At 49.3% G+C, this 22931-nt stretch overlaps 1 protein-coding gene across 1 annotated transcript in view; it reads left to right on the top strand.

Moving 5' to 3' along the window:
• Positions 1-22931, top strand: part of CSMD2 (CUB and Sushi multiple domains 2) — a 667671-nt gene that overhangs the window by 4579 nt on the left and 640161 nt on the right.

Raw genomic sequence — 22931 nt, 5'->3', positions numbered from 1 at the left:
AGTGACACTAACAGCTGATGTCTGTTGAGTCCTCACCATGTGCTGATGGCAACCCAAGCACTTGCATGTATTAATTCGACCCTCACAGCAACCCAGTGAGGCCAGTAATATTATTCTCCCCATTTTATCCACAAAGAAATAGGTTCAGAGAGGACACATAACTTAACCACACCACTAGTCAGCCAGAGATTGAACCCAGGCCTGCCTGACTCCAAATCCTTTACTGGTACCCACCTTGTTATCTGATTTCTAAGGAGACCCAGTGGTGCTACCCCTGGAATCCTTCCACACAGGCTGCCTGTGTCTGTCGTGCTTTTCCCACTGGGCTGTGCCCATCAGCTATGCTGTGATGCTTCTAGCACTTGAGCCTGGGTCTCAACCTTCCAACTCCTCAAGCAGCCATGGTCCATCCATCTCCACCACAGCTCCTGGAGGGTGACTACAAAGCCGTCCTTGATTTGCTTCTAGTCCCAGGCACCAGTCTCGACTGAACTCTGCTGTGAACTCTCACAGCCCAGGTTGTAAAACTCCTCGTATTGTAAAACTCATCAGGACATATCGGGATTTCTTGTTTAATGAGACAATGTCTGCCTTTGCTTAAGGCTCTGTGAACTCAGGTGAGCAGTGTAGCCCAGATCACAGCACATAGCAGACACTCAGTAAACACCTGGTGAAAGGATCAGAGGCAGGTTCTCTGGAGCCCAGGGTTCCCTTTCTCTATGACAGTCCTTTTGGACATTCCCAAGGCAAGGGGCTTGGAGGAGTGGGATGTGATGAAGGGGCATCCCCAGGTGGGAGGCGGCCCTATGTCCCTCTACATATTACCAACAATAGCTCTCCTTTACTGAGTGCTGGCTTAGTGCTTTATAGACGTTCCTATTCAATTCTCACAACAATTCAGGTACTATAATATCACATTTGAAGAGACTGAGACTCAGAAATTAAACAATTTGGCCAAGATTATAGAGCAGATAGGAGAGGAGACAGGATTGAACCTCAGGGCTTCCTGACTCTAGGGCCCATCCTTTTAATTCATGGAAAGCATCTGTCACAGTGCCGGACCTGTTGTTAGCATTCAGTGTATGTTAAATGCTGCCACTACCTCTACTGCTACTACCATTGTCCACATGTTTTCTGCACCAGCCTCTTGGAATTGTAAGAGAAACAGTTCTCATCCTTTGCCACTCTAAGATGCCACCAGATGCATCAGCAAGAGTCTTTCCTCTGCTCCTCCCACTGAAAGCACACTCCTAGGAACCTGGCCGGCTCACCCACCTGTATCAGGCCTTGTTAGTACACCTCTTCCTGGAGGGGTGAAGAGGGCGGACCCTTTAGCTCCCTCTAGAGGTTGGAGAATGTCACTGACACTGCCTTCCTTGGGTTTCACTCTGAGTGGGATATGGCCTCCCAATCCCTCCTCTCCGTCTGCTACAGAGATTTTCCACGACAACAGGGGAACATCTGGGTGAACCTGAAAATGGAGGGTTACCTCAGAGTTTTCCACCTCACAGAGACACTGTCTCAGGATTCAGCGGCTCTGAATAGAATTCGGCTTCCCGTTGGGCCCACAGAAAGCAAAGGGTAGGCTATGCAATGTGGATTTCTCAACCTGAAAATAGTGGTGTGGTTCTTAGAGCTCTTCCCTGGTTCTTGTAAGTTAAGAGAAACATGAAACTCATATTTATTTTCATTCTGGATGTGGGAGCTCAACCCCCTGGGCTATCTTTTCATACCCCAGCTTTAAAGATGAGATTCTTTTTGGGGGGGCCTGTACCAATTCAAGACATAATAAGAATTACATACTCTTTAGAGCACGCTTTTGATTCCCTATCAGTAGATGAAGCATTTTGGAAGTTGTTTGAAAAAAAATAAAGATAAGATTCTGTATCTTTTTTTCCCTCCTCTTCCACCCCAATGCACGCTTAACTCTTAGATCTCTGGGGTCCTTTGGCTTTCTCATGTAGTTTCGCCGGACATGAAGAATGGTCATGCCCTGTATACATTAAAAAATGAGAACTTTGGCCAAGCAGGAGATGGGAGGGGAGCGGGCAGGAGATGGGATGGGAGTGGATGGAATGGAATATGATGGGGTGGGATTGGAGAAACAGGATAATTTGAGATGGATTGAGATGAAGTAGGAAGGAGTGAGTTGGGGGAGGATCAAGCATGGGTTGGGATGTATATTGGGATAGAACAGATAGAATGAATAGGGATGGACTGAGATGGGTGGTATGAAATGGAATAGGATTGAGTAAAATATGATGGTTTGAGGTGGAATTGGGAGATACAGAGTGTTCGGGGGATTGACTGGGATAGGACGGAGTGAAGTGGGATAGGATTGGGTCAGAATGGATTGGGATGGGATGGGATGGGGTGGGATAAGATGGGATGGGTGGAGTTGAGTTGGGGTAGAGTGGGACGATCGGGATATGGTAGAGTGGAGTGAATGAGTTGTGGTGGGATGGGGTGAGATGGGGGTGAGTTAGGATGTATTGGGGTGGCTTAGGTTGGGTGAATTGGGAGGGGATACGGGAGATGTAGTGGGATTATATAACCAATTGAGTGGGCACTGTGAAGAAATGGGAAATTAAGGAGGGTACCAGAAACAACCTAACCTGCTTCACCTTATTATAGCATCTTCATCTTCCTTCCCAGAACTCCTCAGTTCCTCATTTGCCTGAACTGTGAAATTTCTAGCAGATAGAAAGTCCCCATCAGCCCTTGGTTCCACACTGGTGTCGATTCTAAAATGCTGATGGCTCCGCTCTCTGCTATTAGGGGTCATTCTTCAGGGAGAAATTGGAAGTCCTGTGTGGCCACCACCATGAACCCTAGCAGAGAAATGTGCCAGGCACAAGGCAGGAGCCCCAGTGCAGCCCTTGTCAAGCCCAACATCAGAGAAGGGCACTGTGCCCACCCTGGAGCCAGCGGGGTGGCTGTACCCACAGAAAGCAAAGTTCTGGATAGTGTAGGGGTTCACCTCTGTGGTCCCCTCTTTTGAGGAGTTTCCCCACTGGAAACTGCCTTTCACTTTCTACCTATTTGTTTCTTATTGTTGGAAAATTTTAAACTGAATTGAGCTCTAAGGAGATGTCAATTCTGCCCTTGAAAATCATCGTTATAAGGCACTCTTGTGGTGCTAAAAATAATGTCTGTGTAGTTAAATCACTGACAGCACCAAGATAACTCTTAGAAACTTATTTGAGAATCTCCCACGTGGTCTGGAGCAGAAAATAAGGGCTCATATTGCGGCGCAAATAGCCTTCCTCCCTGTCCATGTCTCATTTATACTCAAGTGCAATTATAATCCAGAAACCTCAAAAAATTATGTGTCCTTGGTTTTCAAATAGGCAATAGAATAAGGTCCATTATTAAGTAGCTACATCTATTCATTGATGGAAAGTAAGCAGGTGTGACAGTTGCAACTTGAAAGGGAGAAAGCAGAAACTTTGAAATAGACCATTTGAGATACAAGCGAATTATCAGAGATTGCCTAGGCATTTTGTGCAGGGTGATTGATAACCCTTTCTGAGATGAGCAAGGGTGGTAGAGTCGACTCAGGCCCCGGGAGGTTTGTCTGCGGGTTGCTGCCTAACTCCCCACCCCAGCCTGAGTCTTACCACCTCCTGCCCTCATCACTCCTCCATCACCGTGTCACGGGTAGGAGTCAAAGGTGGAGAGAGGCTCAGAGACTGGGTGAGGCTTGGTGATGGTGCCTGGGATTTCTGGCACATTACTTGGCAACAAAAAGGAGGTGAGAGTTTAATGATTTATTTTCAATCCATGACCAACAAGGACCTACTGTATAGCACAAGGAACTGTGCTCAATATTCTATAATAACCTAAATGGGAAAGAACTTGAAAAAGAATAGATACATGTATATGAATAACTGAATCACTTTGCTGTACACCTGAAACTAACACAACATTGTTAATCAACTGTACTCCAATATAAAATAAAAATGAAAAAATAAAATAAAATGTTTCTAGCATGAAAACTGGCCCTGCAAGGATGGCATCCCTCCCCCAGGGACCCGTGTTGCCCTGCTCTCCTGGCCTTTGTCTTTTGTGCAGTCCTAGAAGGGTTGAGCCATGGCAGATTCATAGCTGAAAGGAACACGTTCTGATATATTTGATATGTTTCTTGAACTTTGGCCTGAGCGTCAGGAAACTAGTCTTCCAGCCTTGGTCATGCCTCTGCATCTCATTTCTTCTTCCTGGGCCTGACTTCCTTGCCTGTAAAGTGGAGATAATAATACCCACCTTGTCTGTGTAATGCTGATAATGGGCATTATTTAATCAACAAAACAGAAAGGACCCAGAGATTTTAGAGTAGGTCACCAGTGTAAGCCCCATCCGATGGGAGATCCTGCCCCGTGGCCAGGCCGGCTTGGCGTGCCAGGGATGGGAATCTCACCACGTTTGCAGACAGCCTGCTTGGCTGTGCCTCAGGGCGCAGGGGCAGTGGATGGAGGAGGGTGAACTCACTCAGCTTCCTGGCCCGTATCCATTCTGACCCTCCAAGTGGCTGATCCTGAGAAACTGAAAGGGAGGACATGAACAGTTCCCATCCACCGCCCATCAGGTATCTGCTGCAGCCTCCTCCCTTCCCACCCACCCGCCTACCCCGGGGCAGCATCACGAACTCAGGCCGGGAGAGGTGATTGCTAGGGCTTCACATTCACTAAGACATCCATCCAGGGGACAAGATTTGCCCCGAGGCCTTTTAACTCTAGCAAGATGGAAATTCCCTGTGTTTGAGGACCACTGGGACTCACATCTCCTGTGACATTTTGTTCCAAGAAACACGGAAAGAGGAAAATGTAACAAGGATAGTTTTCCTGGTCATGTGGAAGGCACTGCTGGGTGTTTTTTGGTTTCTGCTTTTTTCTTTGAGCATGACATGGAATTAACTTACCCTCAGATCATGACACTTCATGATCATCTATCTATGAAAGGCTCCTTTCTTGTTTTATTTTAAAAAATTTCCTTCCTTTATGCCCTATCCCAAGGCAATTGTTGCCTTCTCCCATCTGTACCCACTCTAATATATTTGATATATATCTTGAAATATGCATGGATCCTTATAAAATATGTAAGGTTGTTTTGTGTGCATATGTAAATTTACATAAATGATAGTGAACTATAAATTTCATCAAGTGTCTTGCTTTATTGACTTAGCACTATATTGTATAGATCTAGCCCTGCTCCTTGTATGTGTCTAGTCCTTCACTGCACTATGAGCTGTGCGTCCATCACATTGTATATATCCACTCCCCCTGGGAATAAACCCCTGGCTTGTCTGTAACTCCTCCTGACTACACATGAAGCTCTGGAGAACATCCTTGTACATTCTCTCTTGGGACCCCGTGTAAGAATAACTCTGGGCTATACAGAGTGGACGATTGGGATTCCTGAGTTAACATGTTGATTTTCTATGATATGCCATAATATTTTCCAGAGCAGCTGAGCTAGGGCTCATTTCCACCAAGAGAGCACTAGAGTTTCTGTCTCCCCATGTCGTTACCAATACTAATATTGTCCACCTTTATAATTTTTTTCCATTCTGAAAAAGTTTAAAGCGCCATCTCGTCGTTTTGTTTTGTTTTGCATTGCTCTGATGACTAGTAAGTTTGACTATCTCTTATATGCTTGTTGGCTATTTGAGCTTCTCTTTTTGTGAATTGCCTAGTCATATTCTTTTCCTTTTTTTTTCCGGTACGCGGGCCTCTCACTGTTGTGGCCTCTTCCGCTGTGGAGCACAGGCTCCAGACGCGCAGGCCCAGCGGCCATGGCTCACGGGCCCAGACGCTCCGTGGCATGTGGGATCCTCCCAGACCGGGGCACGAACCCGCGTCCCCTGCATCGGCAGGCGGACTCTCAACCACTGCACCACCAGGGAAGCCCTCTTTTCCTATTTTTAAATTGGATTTCCTGTCTTAATTTAGAAAAATCTGGGTTTGATTTTCAGGAGTTCCTTTTATATTCCAGATATTGCCCTCTGTCAGTTTTAGAGATTACAGATAACTTCTCCCAGTCTTTCATCTATTTTGTTTATGATGTCTTTCTTTGGACAGAGATGCTTCATTTTGAGGAGGTCAGATTCATCAATGTTTTGTGGAAGGCAGAAGTTGGGATACACAGCTGCACTGATGAGCTAAGGGGCAGGGTGGGCTCCCAGGCCCACCTGAGTCCATCCTTCTACAGGGGTGGCTCTGTATGGAGGGCTTTGAGCAGCCCCAGAGCCTTCCTGTCCATACTGGGGCCCCAGTTCCTATAGGAGGTCTTTCTTCTGGCTCAAGGCACTGTGTTTTAGAAGGTGCCAGTTAAACTACAAATAAATTACTGGATGGGTGCCACACTTAGAGAATGTGAGGGATTACTTAGCCCTTCAGCAGGCATTTATAGAGGGCCTGTGCTGGGCCTGAGCTCTCAGATGCATTGGGGACCATAGACAAGTTTCAAAGATAAGGGTACATAAGAGAGACAACTGCCCGCATATTCATAGCAGCATTAGTCATGATATCCAAAAGGTGGAAATAACCCAAGTGTCTATTGATGGATAAATGGATAAACAAAATGTGGCATCTACATGCAGTGTAATATTATTCACCCTTAAAAAGGAAGGAGAGGGCTTCCCTGGTGGCGCAGTGGTTGAGAGTCCGCCTGCCGATGCAGGGGACACGGGTTCGTGCCCCGGTCCGGGAAGATCCCACATGCCGCGGAGCGGCTGGGCCCGTGAGCCATGGCTGCTGAGCCTGCGCGTCCAGAGCCTGTGCTCTGCAACGGGAGAGGCCACAACAGTGAGAGCCCCGCGTATAGAAAAAAAAAAAAAAAAAAAAAAAGGAAGGAGATTCTACATTCTACAACTTGGATAAGCCTTGAAGACATTATGTTAAGTGAACTAAGCCAGTCACAAAAGAACAAATACCGTATGGTTCCAGTTATATGAAGTAGAGTAGTCAGGTCCACGGAGACAGAAAGCAGAACGCTGGTCGCTGGGGCTGGGGGTTGGGGGCTTGAAGGGAATGGGGGTTGTTTTCTTAATGGATAGAGTCTCAGTTTTGCAAGATGGAAAGTTCTGGAGATGCACGGTGCTGATGGTTGCACAACAATGTGAAGCACCTTAACGCCACTGAACTGTACACTTAAAAATGGTTGACGTGGTCACTTTTAGGTTATATATATTTTGCCACAGTTAGAAAAAAAGAGGGGTAACTCTCCAGACTCCAGGGGTCAGGAAGGTCTCCTAGAGCAGGTGATGTTTAGGCTGAGACTCGCAGGATAGATCGCAGAGAGCAGATGAAGAGAGGCAGCAGGGGGAAGGATTCCAGCAATGGAAACATACCGGTACAGGCTCATGGTTGGGTGGAAGTGAGGCATGTTCAAGGTCTGGAAGTAGCTCAGTGTGACAAATAAGGGCCATGAAGAGTCTAGAGGGTTTGGAGCAGGGGTGTGGCCCCATCAGCTTGGTTTGCTGGTGCAGGTCTTGAAGGAATGCGGTGATGTTGAGGGCAGGGTGCGGACCAGGGCACTGCTGGGGAAGGCAGGTCTTGGTGCCCCTTGGGGAGAGGTCAGCAAGGAGGATATGAGGGCATCCTCTTCCTCATTTTTTTTACCCTGTTCCCCACCTTCCCAGAGAGGGTAAAACAACTGTCAAAAGTCCATGAAACCCACGTAATAACTTGTGGATTGTAAATCACAGTTCTGTTAATCCTGCCTCAGTGACAACATCCCACAACTTTCTGCAAGAAAGAAAGTTAGAACAGTTAATCTACCTGCTCGGGGATGACTCCACAGGCCGTTTCAACATCCCATCTCCTGCGGAGACCTGCTGTACTCTATCTTGTCCAGGTCGCGTGTGCCCCTCCACATTTTGGTCAGTCTGCGCCCCCTGGTCCACCTCCTCTCCTCTTCTGACCTCTCCAGTTATCTCCTGCCCCTTTCCTTTCCTGCTCCCTCCTTTTCCCAGTCCTGTTATTTTCCTGACACCAAAAGTCTTCATTCTCATTGTAGAGTCATCCTCCCACCCCCAGCCTCACCATCAATTTGAGCCTCCTCCTGACCTTTGACCTTGTTGCCTCCACCCCCTCCTCACCTAGGACCTGCCCTCTCCATGCCCTTTCCTTTAGCCAGGCTTCAGCCGACCAGCTCTGTCAGCAAGGAGGATTTTCAAGGCTTTTAGCTGCTCCCATCTGCTTAGGACCAGTGGGGCTGGGTCCTTTGGACATTCACTGAGCTCCCAGTGCAGTGGCCCTGGCCTGGGGATCAGGGATACAAATACCATTTAAAACGAAGTGCCTTCCCCAAGGACAGTTACAGGCTCCTAAAGGCCCAGGGAACTGTGAGAATAGAGGAGGGGGAGGGGCAGCAGGGCAAGCTTCACCTAGGGGTGTAGGCAGGCTCTCCAAGAGTGAGCAGGCGTCTGGAGGAGGATAATATGAGGGTAGGAGGTCCTAGGTAGAGGGAGTGGCCTGGACGAAGGCTTGAGGCAGGAAGCTGTGTCGGGAGATGTCAAGTTTGCATGCCCCTCCATCAGCATCATTATCATGGAAGCTGGCATCGGTCCTTTAGGGAACACTCAGGAGATGCTGAGAGCTGTACTTTCCCCTCCCTAAACCTTGTGGCACTCCTAAGAAGGTGATGATTTTGCAGTTGAGGAAACTGTGATTAAGGAGATTAAGTTACTCGCCCAAGACTAGACAACAGGGAGGGAGAGAGTCTGGATTTAAACCTCGTCTGATTCTGGCACTCACAGGCTTAAACAACCGCTGTTGTACCCAGGTTTCTCAGTTACAAATGTAGATTCCCAGGCCCTCCCTGGATCTTGTGAATCGGAGTATCTCGGAGCAGGGTGTGGAAACTACATCCCTAATAAATTCCTGTTATTACTGTTATGCACATTAAGTCTGTCTAGGAACCTCTTAGGCAAACAGCTCCCGACGCCTGAAGGTGGAGCCCAGAGGAGATGGGCCTTCAGCCATCCACTCCTCTGCAATGACCGTGGCCTTGACCTCACCCAGGAGTCAACAGAGGAAGGGCTTCCTGCTTCCCCTCCCCACTCCTTTCCTCTCAGCTCTGCCCTGGTGGAGCTGGGACCCCGGAGGGGACCAGATTAGTGCTGCTGAGATGCGGTGGCCCCCAAGAAGAGGCTGGGGAAGCATACTGGCCCCACAGGCCTGCATCCCATACCTGAACTGCTTAGCACACCTAACAGAGGCCTGTTGGTCCGGGTGGGCCTGACAGCTCTGAGCTCCTGATTTACCACGTCCTTCCACCGGCCCCTGGTTTGTTAGGTGAGAAAGCAGGACACTCAGGGGAGTCTTATCCTCAACTTCCTTGTGTACTAACTCCTATTATTCCAGATTTAATACTTGAAGAGCGGACACAAAGCGCTGAAGGGCCGTTTTCCTGGGGCCTGTTGCTGGGAGCCAGCTTATTTTCGGACAGACGCGACACAGGCAGGCTGAGGCGGGGCAGCCAGTCGTGGTCAGGGCAGACGGGGAGGGCTCCCAAGGGTGAGGCCAAGGCGTCCAGGTTTGTTCCTGGCTGGAGCAGGACTCAGCTGCCAGGGGAGGGGCTCTAGCCCAGTGGATGGACATTTAGGGAGTCTGTTGTCCCTGTGAGGAGCCAGGGACTCTGCAGAGAAACCTAGGCAAAGGGCCAGTTATGCAAATAGGGATGCTAAGACAGGAAGTACAGAAGTACAGAGACTCTGGGAGGTTGGGGGGAAGCGGGTAGAGGGGGTCATTCATTCATTCATTCATTTGGCCAAGTGTTTCTTGGGTTTCAGGAAGTCGGGTAGGGACTATTAAATGAGTGCCCTGAGAGAGAAAGATTTCATGATCAGATGAATTTGGGAATCACTGGACCTCTGGTTTCCAATGTGTGGCCCAAGACTTTGCCAGGAAGCTTCATAGAATTGCAGCTTCGCTGTCCTGCCTGTAAAGGTGTATGCTTGCCTGGCTCTCAGCATGCAGCTTTCCTGCCCCTTGTCCGTATAAATCTGTGCCCCACTGACAAGCGTTTGGGTTCCTTTATTCACTGCTGTGTCCCTAGCACCTAGGACTGTGCCTGGAGCAGGGGAGACGCTCAGTCAATGTTGATTGAGTGAATGAATGCTCACCAGGTGATTGTCAGGTCCAACTGAACACCCTGGAAGCTGCTTTCTGAGCAGCAGAGACACAGTGCAGATTTCCTTTCTGTTTTCTGTTGCTGTATCAGATACAGCTGATGTCCTAAGGTGAAGAATTGCTGAGACGCTTGGGCGAGGGGCTGGTGGAAACTTTTGATGCAGAGCAGTGGGATAGCTGCTTTGTGCCAGCCTGTGTTTCAGGACCATCCTGATGTGGCTGGAATCTTTGAGTTGGAAGCCATTGTTAAAAGTCAATGTTTTGAGAAGTGTTAGCTATTAACACCTTAGTAAAAAAAATGAACTGATCAGTCTGGAGCCATTAGGGTCAGATAAGGTGGTAAAGGGTAAATTTGTGTGTATCGGGACCCACCCAATGTCCCCAGGCCTCAGATTTTGAACCTAGGAGTCAATCTGACCCAACCTTGTTCCTCTCTTTTTTTTATTTTGCGGTACGTGGGCTTCTCACTGTTGTGGCCTCTCCCGCCGCGGAGCACAGGCTCCGGACGCGCAGGCTCAGCGGCCATGGCTCACGGGCCCAGCCACTCCACGGCATGTGGGATCCTCCCGGACCGGGGCACGAACCCGCGTCCCCTGCACCGGCAGGCGGACTCTCAACCACTGTGCCACCAGGGAAGCCCCCTCTCTTTTCTCTTGATCCGGCTGTTGTTGGCCTTTCCCACTCAGCTCAGTCCTGGTGTGTCCTTCCTCTGGCTCTGTGCCACCCTGAACCACAGGCTCCGTCTGGGACTGTTCTCATCTCTGGGGCAGCCTCACCCACTCATCCCCCCGAACAACCTTGTTTCCTACATCACAGAAAAATTGACACTAAAGGAAACAACTGCATGAACCTTGCTGCTGAACTTGGGTAGGAAAGCCCCCAGGATGCTGTGCCCTGCGCTACCCAGGAGCGTTGCTGCTGTAATTGGCTAATTGGCGTCCCTGCTTCCCATTTCTCGAACCCCTCCCTCCTCTGTTTCCTTTCCATTAGCCCAGAAACACACTTTGTTTTCATCTTAAAAACACACTAAACACCACCCCTTCCTTGACTCTGCACCTGCTTTTGCCTGTCACCCTGTCTCTCTCCTTCCTTTCCTGGTCTGGCTTCCTGAGAGAGTGTCTGCCAAGGTACTTCTCAACCCCTGTCATCTGGTTTCCACACGCCCCACTCCGGCGGAACTGCTCCAGTCCAGGGCACCACATGACTTCGTATTTTCCAAATCCAAGCCTCTCTCTCCACTTCTAGACCTTTCTCAGTCCTTCCACAGCCTGCCTCTTGCCCTTCCATCTGCCTTCTCCCCTCTTCAGCATCTGACACTGCTCCTCATTTCCTCCCATTTACAATTTGCTGTCGTATTATTGTTCCCAGGCCTTAGCTGACCTCTCTTTTTATTCTACATTCATTTCTTCCTGTGGCTTTGTGCCACTGTCCAAATGCTGATAATCTCCACATCCCACATCTAGGTGCAGACCTTGCCCCTGAACTCCAGAGCCGCATACCACGCGGCCGATCCTTGGCCCCGCACTCAGCATGCCATCTACTGAATTCTGCCTTTCTGTTGTCACCTGCGTCACACCCCTTACCCCCAGCAGTCTCACCATCCCACATTCTTTTGTGTCTCACCTCCATGCACCTTCCTCAGCCAGAAGCCTGGGCATCGTCCTTGAATTCCACCCCTACCCATTCCCTTCCACTAATCCAGTCTTGTGGATTCTACCTCCCCAATAGCTCTCCAGCTTCCCCACAGTCTCACTAGCGCTGCTGAGGCGCAGGCCTCCATCTTTGCTCCTGGACACTTGGGACCCGGCATTCTGGCCTTGACAGTGGCAACCATTTGGTCTCCCACAGCCATTCTTGTCTTCCTCCGGTTGATGGTGCACGGTTTGGTAAGAGAGACACAGGAGAGTGGCTTTACTCTCTGGATGGAAGGGGAAGGACAAGACAAAGGTCAGTGAGATGTTGGCACCCCTTGAAGAAGTAGCAAAGACTCTGAAGCTCGTGGGATAAGAGTGGGTCTTGAGAGGAGTTTAAGCTGATGAGCCATGGACAGCTGTTCCTATCACCCCCTCCCTTCCAGGGTTCTGACTGATGGGGTGTAAGGACAAAGAGTGTCAGTTGAGAGGAAGAGAAAGTACTGATTCATTTATTAATAGCTGGGCATGTGCCTGACACCCCTCGAGGCGCTGGCTTTTGGTCCATCATGTTGGAGAGCATGGCTCAGGCCTGAGCCCCGTGGTGCTTTTTTTTTTTTTTTTTAAGATGTTGGGGGTAGGAGTTTATTAATTTTTATTTTATTTATTTTTGCTGTGTTGGGTCTTCGTTTCTGTGCGAGGGCTTTCCTTAGTTGTGGCAAGTGGGGGCCACTCTTCATCGCGGTGCGCGGGCCTCTCACTATCGCGGCCTCTCTTGTTGCAGAGCACAGGTTCCAGACACGCAGGCTCAGTAGTTGTGGCTCACGGGCCTAGTTGCTCCACGGCATGTGGGATTCTCCCAGACCAGGGCTTGAACCCGTGTCCCCTGCATTAGCAGACAGATTCTCAACCACTGCGCCACCACAGAAGCCCCCCCGTGGTGCTTTTCACGTCCCACTGTGAGGGTAAATCTTGGGAACTGAGCACTTGGAATCCTTGACAGAATCAGGACTGGGAAAGGGTGTACAGCGTACACTCAGCGCCCCCTTTCCCAGCCGGCTCTCAGCACGAGAATGATGGGCTTGCTCTACGCAGGGGTTTTAGGTAGGACGGGGGCCATCTGGTGGACATGCTTTGCCTTTTAGTCCAGTGCCCCTGCCCCCTGGGGGAAAGGGAGATCCCCCCTCCTCTGTGGGCTGAGGCTGCGTGCTGAGAGGCAGGGGACCAGGCTCCTAAACGCCTCCCTCTCCCAACACAGCCCAACTTTGTTATGACTGAGGACACGCTCCTGTTCTCCGAGTTCCTACCAAGAAACTTGTGTATCAAGGCACCGTTTCCAGCAGTCTGCATTTATCGAAAGGGGCATGGATTCTTTTCCCCATTTTTACTCCTAAAAGAAATATGTAACTGCCAGTTGTTTCGGGTCCGTTGGCCCTGATCGGCTCTCTCCCCACATCCCACCCACCCCGAAACAGTTACAGGGAAACTGTGCCACGGGGTCAGAACAAGTGCAGGAGGCCCAGGCTTCCTTTCCGTTCTGCCCTCACACGGAGGTGGGCAAAGCCACATCCAACCTGTGGAAAGCCCTTCCTTCCTACCATTCAGCTCTCTGTTCCAGAGCCCCAGGCTCCTTCCCACCTTCTCGTGGCCTCAGTCTTCCTTCATTTCTCACACGCTGTCTGAGTTGACGCCCTGACTTCTAACATGGGTGGTTCTGATCTTCCGCCCTGGGAAAAGGCATCTTCTTGGGAACTCACTCTTACTCCCTTTATCTATGGTTGAGACACTCCCATTCATTCCCAAATGCACCTCATTGCATTTCTCCTTTCAAAGCAGCAGACAGTCCTGCCAAGGGGCTAAGGTTTCTCAGGAGGCCCTAGGCAGAGAGGCTGGGGAAAACAACATCCCTTAATTGTCAAGCCTGTGGGCTCCATCCCACCAATCAGAATGGACAAAGGGCAGCGTGACCTCACTGACTGGGACGAGTTCCAGACCGAAGCAGACACTTGGCATTTATTTGCCTGTGCATTTTGATGGTGGATAAATGCAGTTTCTGTTAGGCTCTTTGAAGTATTGAAAGTAGCTCACACACTCTCATTACTGCCTTTGAAGACACATAGGGGTCTGGGAACCCCAGGCAGGGCCGTGATCTTGTCCAGTACCTCCTCTGCACCCTCGCTGCCACGCCTTTCTTCCCCTCTCAAATTTGGAACCAGACAGAGTGAAAAACAACAAGAGGAGTCAGATGGAGAGATCAAAATGTCAGCTCATTACTGATGGAGCTGGTTGGAGAATGTGGCATTGGATATGCGGCCAAAGTGGCTTGTTAATACATCACTCTTGAATGGGAGAAACTTACCCACCCATTCAGGGGCAAAAGGGGACAACCTGGGGCCTCCCTCACAGGGGCCAAGCCTGCTGGACTAAGTTTAGGGTGGTGCGAGGTGGGTGGGGCTGAGCCGAGCTCCCCAAGTTCTCCCCCCCCCACCCCCCCCCCCCGCAACTCACTATTCAGACAAGTCACTCCCCTCCTGCAGGGGGCGAGAGTGAGGGGTCAGGGAGACCAGAGAAATATGCGTGTGCGGTACTTTGTCCTCTGGGGCATGGAGTGGGAACGTTCTCCCCTCTATGGAGTTGGGGCTTGGGTGAGCACGTACTCTCCTACCTGGCCGTGTTGGATCTGGGCCAGAGCAGGTCAGCATCGCCTGCAGCTTGGGGGAGCAAACATGCCTGTCCCTCCCACCCTGGAGGGATGGTTGGAGCCCCATCCACTTTGGGCGCAGCTACAGATGCCAGCCAGCCTTGGAGATTTCTCAGAGCCCTTACCCAGACCTAGAGGAGATGTTGACTAAGACATTGATCGTCTGGCCCGCTTATCTCTGTGACATATTTAAATAAGAAAATAAATTGTTCATTTTTCTTTGCCTTCCGTCGTCTCCTGGAAGAGTAGATGGAGAATGTGCTTCATCCAGGTGAATTGTAGGAAATGGGACGGCTGTTTAAAAGGCCTCTGCTCTGCAGTCAGACCTGATTCTCCTTCGTTAACTTCTTGATAGAAACTGATGTCAGTTTAGGGCCAGGCACCATACATTTGCTTTGCAGATGAAGGACCAAAATTGAGTGGAATAATAGGTCCAAGGCAAGAGGAGCAGTTGGGGTATGACGGGGCAAGTTACTAGCCTAACAGTAGAAATACCAAGACTTTTTCCTTTTCTCATCCTCCCTTCCCCTCCCCTCTCCTTTCCTCCCCTCTCCTTCCCTTCCATCTTTTTCCCTTCCTTCCATGCATCTGTGCCTCCATTCAGCCATGTTGTGTTGAGCTCCCACACTGTTCTGGACTCTGTGTGGGGTTCTGGTACCTAGAGGTGATGACATGTATAGTTTCTGTCCCCCCAGCCCCACCCCCTAAGCTTTCATTCTTTCTAATGTATCACCACTGGGGTGGACAGATAACTGAGCATAACTTAAATGCGATGTGATGAGTACCACAAGAGAGTTCAGCATGAGACTGGGATGGGGGTAATGGGAGGACAGAGGAAGGGCAGGAATCCAACCAGGGACCACTAGGGATAACTTCCTGGATAGATGTTGAAGGTAGAGCCGACAGGGTCCGGTGGGAGTTGGTCTAGGGAAGACAGAGAAGAGTAACCTGTGGCTTCTTGACCTGGTAGCGATGGTAGTCATGGGCCGGAGGCCACTTGTTGCGGGTGATAGTGTGTCACCTGGGTGGGATGTCTGTGTGATTCTGATTCTGGGTTGGGCACATCGCTGTACAGTCAGTGGGCAGCAAGACCCCACTGAGCTAGGTCGTATAGTTATTCCCATTTTATAGAAATAGAAGCTGAGGTTTGGAGGAATGAAATTACTTGTCCAAAGATCATATAGTGGGTAGAGAATGGAGCTGTGACCATTGCTACCACATAGCGCCACCCATGCAGAGTCTCTTGACAGTGGTTCTACAGCTGTTTCCACACAGCACACAACCCAGGATCCCTGGAGAGAGTCCTACACTGGCACGCATCACAAACTGTTTTTGTTATAATAGTGGTGATAACATTATCTTCATGTCTGCAGTTTCTACTATGAGCCACTGTGCCAGTCATTTTATTTACACCATCTAATATACATCTAACAACAGGCTTGTAAGATAAATGACATTATTACCCCCATTTTGCAGATGGGCAAACTGAGGCTCGGTGATGTTACTAATGGCTCAAGGTGATACACAGTGTCGAGCAGCACATTATTCACTTCCCCCTCTGCAATTTCACACAAGAATGGAGGCAAGGGACCGTTCTTGTCTTATTTTCACTCCCTGCACATGTTCCTGTCACTTCAAAGCCTCAGTTTCCTCATCTATATTAAGGGGACAGTCATTCCTGCCTGCCTTGAACAGAGACGGTGGCAGGCTCACCAGGGCCTTGTAAAGGCCTATTTCATTGGACCTGTAAGATGCTTGTAGCTGAAGTTCAGGGCTCTCATCTCCCGAGGGCTGGGTGTCTGTCTGGGGAGAGACTGGGGACGTCGAGAGGAGCCACTTGTGGGCCTCGGCCCCCGGGATGAGTTCTCTGATCTGATCTGACTGATCTGATTGTTCAGATCCATCATTTCTTGGACATGGACACCAGATGTGGAAGGATAAGAACATCTTTGGAGGCAGATGGGGCAGGTGGGACAGGATGACCCCTGTCTCTTCCCCAAAGGCCACGGCAGCACAAGGAAGGTGCAGAGAGGCTGCTCGGGGACACTTCAGGGCTCACAGTAATGGGCCTGGCTCTGCGCAGTGTTACCGAGGTGGTCGGATGCCGTTCCAGCCTTGAGGAGCTCACATCGCTGTGGGGAGGCACGCGTGGAGCACACAGTGCAGCGTGATGCCCGGAAACCCGGCAGGCATCCTCCACGCCTCCCTTTCTTGTTTCCTTCACCCCACAGTCAAGCCATGAGCCAACCCTGCTGGCTGCACCTTCAAAATACATCCAGGATCCACCCCCTCCTACCATTTCCATCACAGCCCGGAGTCCGAGCTGGCCTCTCCTTTGCCTGAACTCCTGCAGGCGCCCCCTCTGCGGGTTCCCTCCTTCGACTCTTGCCAGCCCAACAGCTGGGACGCTTTGAACAGTGTCATCGGATCATTCATTCCTCTGTGCTGAACCCTCCAGTGGCTCCCATCAGGGTCAGAAATAAGTCAAAGTCCTTCCCACATTCTTGTCCCGGCTTCCTCCCTGACCTCATCTCCCCTGACACTTGCCCGGTTTACTCTGCTCTGGCCAGTGGCTCCCCTGCCGTTTGTTAGACAAACTGGCCGTGGTTCAGTGGTCTTGGGCTCAACATCTCCAGATAGCCACAGGGCTCAGCCCATCGCTTTCATCAACTCCTGCTCAGATGTCACCTCCTTGGAGAGCCTCCCTGATTCCCTTATCCTTTACTTACGCTGCCTTAGGATTCTTCATAGTCTTTTTTTTTTTTTTTTTTTTTCTGCGGTACGCGGGCCTCTCACTGTTGTGGCCTCTCCCGTTGCGGAGCACAGGCTCCGGACGCGCAGGCTCAGCGGCCATGGCTCACGGGCCCAGCCGCTCCGCGGCATGTGGGATCTTCCCAGACCGGGGCGTGAACCCGTGTCCCCTGCATCGGCAGGCGGACTCTCAACCACTGTGCCATCAGGGAAGCCCCATAGTCCTTTTAATTGCCTGACATATTGTACATGCATTTCCCCCCCATTTAGTGTCTGTCTCCACAAGTAAGTTCCATGAGATCAAGGAGCTTGTCAACTTTGTCCAACTCTAGAATAGTGTCTTAAACGTAGTCAGGGCTCACTGACTATTGGGCATTGAATGAATGAATATATAGAGAGAGAATCAAGGCTGAAAGAGGCCCAGAAGATGGAACAAACAACTCCATGTGTGGGTGGGTTGGTAGGGGCATCAATGGGTGAGTGGATGGGGGTCATTGGGTGAGGTGACGTGGGAGGTGGGACATATAGGAGGAGCAGGCAATCTTCAGGGGAAGAAAGAGGGGATGCGACCCCAGGAAAAGCCCCCGGACCTCAAGGGGCTGGCTGTTGACAGGAGCGGAGGAGAAGCTCCTGTGGAGGGAGGACGCTTTGTGCTGTGGCTGAGGCCATGCATCCAGCTGGGAGCCGGGAGCGGGGCAGGTGGCAGAGGAGGGGAGAGTGGGGCCGCTGCCTGTGAAGTGATTATGAGCCCGGACTCTGGAGCCAGTCTGGCTGGGTTCACATCCCAGCCCTGCAGGGAAATCTCTTAAATCACCATTTGAGGTGCTATTAAATCATCTCGCAGGATCTCAGAGCACAGTGCTGGGGTGTTCTCAGAAGCACAAGTTGGAGCTTCAGAGAGACCTAGGCTTCAATCCTGGCCCTGCCTGGTCCTAGCCTGCGTAAGAGACTGAATAATCTCTTTTGGCCTCAGTTCCCATCTCTAAAATGAGAACAATAGTCCCTAATTCACAAAACCTTTGTAACGATGCGGTGAGATGATGTATGTGAAGCTCTTACCTAGGCCTGGCCTGGCACTTGGTCATGGTTGCCAAGGCAACGAGCCTGCTGAATCCAGTGGGATCAGGAGCGTTGGGAGAAAACTTGCTCTTTAAGCTCTTGGTGGGCCTCAGGTGTTCTCCAGATACTTGCTCACCTGTGAGGGCCCACGCCTTCGCTCAGAGACCCTGTCCTCCAGCCCGCTCCTCCCTTTAAGTCCTTAGAGGACCATGCCCCCTCCTGCCTTTGGGCCTTTGCACAGGGCCTTTGCACATACTGACTCCTCTGTCTGGACTCTTCCTGCCGCCTTTCACCTCATTAACCGAGGCTCATCTTTTTTTTTTTAAAGAAGATGTTGGGGGTAGGAGTTTATTAATTAATTTATTTTTGCTGTGTTGGGTCTTCGTTTCTGTGCGAGGGCTTTCTCTAGAAGCGGGGGCCACTCTTCATCGTGGTGGACGGGCCTCTCACTATCACGGCCTCTCTCGTCGCGGAGCACAGGCTCCAGACGCGCAGGCTCAGTAGTTGTGGCGCATGGGCTTAGTTGCTCCGCGGCATGTGGGATCCTCCCAGACCGGGGCTCGAACCCGTGTCCCCTGCATTAGCAGGCAGGTTCTCAACCACTGTGCCACCAGGGAAGCCCTAACCGAGGCTCATCTTGGCTCAAGGTTCACTTCCTCCTCCTGGACCCTCCATGTAGCTCATTTTCATAGAAGTGTGTTCCTTGCCCCTGGACAGCTTATCTTAGGTAATGATTATACATTGATCATAGTCATTAATTTACTATTATCGCTCTCCTCATAGACCGTAGGCTTCAGGAGGGCAGGGACTGTGTCTGGCTTATCTCTGGACTATAGACAGTCCCTAGCAAATAGTAGGTTCTCGGTTCAGATGAGGAATGACTCAGGGAAGGTGAAAGGGGCACGCACAACTGTAGCGACCTTGTCTTATTCTTATCCTGTTCTTCCCCAAACAAGACTGGGAAGACTGAGGGAGGCACCTTAGCCGTGAACCTCGCAGCATTAGGAGGGATCCCAGTTCTTTTAAAATTTACAACAACAACAATAATAAATAACACATACTCAGCGCTCTAGTCACTATGCTAAGTACTCTGTAGACATTACTTCATTTAATTGAAACGTCATTATTATTGGGTGAGAAAAGCAAGATGCCGAGAAGTGTGTATAATGTGATCCAATTTAAAAAAGATGAACAATGTCCATCCCCCACTCTATATGTAAATGTGTGTACAGGAGTATGTAAGTTTATGTTTGCACATGGTTTTATGAACAAGAGTAAAAATATGGAAGGATGCAAACTGGATTGTTAATATGGGTTACCTAGCGGTGTGTTTTGGCTAGTGGGTAGTTTGAGTGGGTGAGGTGGGCGAGTGAGGGAGAAAAAGCCAAGTGAAAAAAGGGAAAGTAAAAAGTAAAATTGCACTTAAAAACTCAGTATGCATAATAAGATCGTACTTAGGTATTCATGCGAGATTGTATATGAATGCATATGTAAAAAGAAATAGAAAAATTGTTCCAGAAAGAAAAAAGCACTAGATGCTGGCAAGGGTGCAGTATGGTGGGCACTTTCATAAACTGCTGGTGGGAGTGTAAATTGTTACAAACTGTCTGGAAAGCAACTGGGCAATATATTACCAACAGCCTTAAAAATATTTATATGTTTGGACTCAGTATTTGACTTCCAAGAATTTACCCTGAAGAAATAATCGGAGTTGCAGTCAACCATTTATGTGTAAAATGCATAGCGTTCTTGGTAAGAGAGGGAAAAATGGGAATGAACTAAGTAGCCAACAATAAGAGAAAGGTGAAACAGAATGTTATGTCAAAAACTAAATTATAGTCTTATGACAGTCCTGTAGACAGGACGACTCTTAGCATCTCTATTTTACAGATGGAAGAAACAGAGGCTCAGGAAGGGGAAGCAAGTTGGCCTTAGTCACCGGCCAGTACGTGGTGCAGCAGGATTCGAACCCCTATGCATTTGCAAAAACGTGAGAATTCCTGCCTTATGAGTAGGCTTGCCAACAAGGTGCATATCTGCTGTTCAAGTCCTTCCCCTGGAGGAAATTGTACAGTTCATTGCTCCAAACGCTTGACATCTTGAGCTGGGACCTGTTCAACCATAACGTGTAGAGGGACCCCCAGAAGGATCATCAAAGTGGCTTCACTTTCTTTTTTTAAATTTATTATTTATTTTTGGCCGCGTTGGGTCTTTGTTGCTATGAGCAGGTTTCTCTATTTGCGGTGAGCAGAGGCTACTCTTCGATGCGGTGCGCGGGCTTCTCACTGTGGTGGCTTCTCTTTGAGGCAGAGCATGGGCTCTAGGCGCACAGGCTTTTTGGTAGTTGTGGCATGCGGGCTCAGTAGTTGTGGCGCACCGGCTTAGTTGCTCCATGGTATGTGGGATCTTCCCAGACCAGGGCTCGAACCCGTGTCCCCTGTATTGGCAGGTGGATTCTTAACCACTGCACCACCAGGGAAGTCCTTCACTTTCTTTTTAACGAGATAATATACAGAAAGTCTTTAGTCAGCACCTGACGCAGAGTTAGCACTCATTATAAACTCTAACTTGTAATTCATGTCATCATTTTTCCTTGGTTAGAGAGGCAGGTAGGAAACTAGGTCTTCTTCTTCCTTGTCCTTCTAATTTCTTCTCTCTGGGTTAGCTTGGAAATTGTCCTCTTAGTGGCAGCCCATGGGAGTGTAAATAGTCAAAGCTTTGGAGTCAGATCTGGGTCTGAATTCTGGTGTTGCTGCTCAGCAGCTATGTGATTCCAGACAAATTATTTAACCTCTCTGAGCCTCAGTTTCTCCTTTGATCCTCTTTGCCTGACTCAGAGAATTTCAGTGAAGATGAAATTAGATGTCAACTAGCAAGGGCCTAACACAGTTCCTGCCTTGTAGAGGGTGTTTATTCAATGTTAGGATGCTTGCCTTTCCAGTTGGAAGGTATGTTCTTCAGCTGAAAGCTTGCTGAGCGGCACTGCTTTGTGAATGGTTTTAGGCCAGGTTGGACCAGGCCAGAGCAAGATGTAAGCTGGGCCAGGAGTACAAACATTATGGCTGGAGCTTTAGAACCCCAGGCTAGAGTTCAAAGTGATGTGCAGGGTAGCAGGGAAAGGAACATGTGTTTACCTGGGCACTAGAGGTTGCAGGCAGGTTTTGAGTCTGACAGTTTTGCTTTTGTTGGTACCTAGAGGTCACAGCTGATAAAAGACCAGTGAGAGAGTCTGGCATGAAAGAAAGAGGAGGGATGTGACATTTGGATAAAGACTTGCTGTTGAGAGTGCTCGGATATGTCCTGGGTGAAAAGAACTTATCAGGCCTTGAGAAAAGTAGCATGGTTTCAATCACTTTTTTTTCTTGTAAAGTCATTTGACTTTGGTCGACCCATTCTCTACACCTCCAGAGGCATAACCGGGTCCAGGCTATGGAGTGGAATGAAGGGATGCAGTTGTTGAATGGATGAGTGGATGGATGAATGGATGGATGAACAGGATGGTAGGTGATGGTAGGTGGATGGATGGATGAGGTGGATAGCTAGATGGGATAGATGGGCATTTGGGATGGATGAATAGAGAGATGGGCTATTATATGGGGGTGGTGGATGAATGCATAGATGGCTAGGATGGAAAGATGAGGATTGACTGATAGGCTGGTAAAGTGGAAGGTGGAAGGATAGATGGGATAGATGGGCTGGGTGAATGGATTGGATGAATAAATGGAAAGATGAATGACTAAATGGAAGGACTGACTTGACAGATTATACAGATGAAATGTGATGGTTGAATGAAAAGATTGAGGGAATGGGTGATGAGTAGATTCATGGGATGGGAAGATTTATGAGTGTTTCGATAGATGAATGGATAAAAGAAAGGACCCAAGGATGTGTGGATGGAAGGATGATTGGATAATGGTTGGATCAGGGTTTTTGTAATTTATTGTTCAAGCAAACCTGTTCGGGGACTGTCTGGTTGAAGGTGGAGATAAAGGCTGACGGGAGAATAAAATATCTTGGCTTCTTAGAGGGACCGCCTGGGGTTAGGAATCTGGACTCCTCTGCATCACGCTCTTATCAATTCCCATGACGTCCTTAGTGAAAACTCTGTATCGGGCCTAGAACACCAACGCAGACTGTGTTCACATACCTCTGTGTCTCTTCTAATGCACACACACAGTTTTATTGACTCTGACATGCAAATACGAGATATGTCCACACTGGCGTTTACTCTCATATGTAATTTGTAATGGAGATGGTCTGTTTGTTCTCTGCTGGAAACCAAATGAGATTCAATGGCGAACAGTCCACAGCACACCCAGTTGGGTGGGATGGGCCAAGAAGAAGGAAAATCAAGTGGCCCAGGGGCCCTTGCCTTGTTCAATGGATGTGGGGTTTTTATTCTTTGTTAAACAAGTAATTTATTTCGAAGGCCACCAGTTCAGCGCAACAGAGTTTTTAGTTGTTCTTTACCAAAGCAAGCTGGGTGGCTAAAGATAAAACACAGAAGAGATCTCCCAAGTTCTCAGTTGGGGGTCTGAATAGTCTCTAGGATACAGTTACCCAAATAATCTACTTTTCCTCTTCTCCCAGCCATGCTGCTTACTTGCTCTTTCTCTTTGTTGTAATTTAATTAGTTATAACTACTTTTCAATCACT

Source organism: Delphinus delphis, chromosome 1 (assembly GCF_949987515.2).
Source record: "Delphinus delphis chromosome 1, mDelDel1.2, whole genome shotgun sequence".
In the NCBI taxonomy this organism is placed as follows: domain Eukaryota; kingdom Metazoa; phylum Chordata; class Mammalia; order Artiodactyla; family Delphinidae; genus Delphinus; species Delphinus delphis.
Note: the sequence above shows the minus strand (reverse complement) of the source record. Positions and strands in the feature narration are given on the sequence as shown.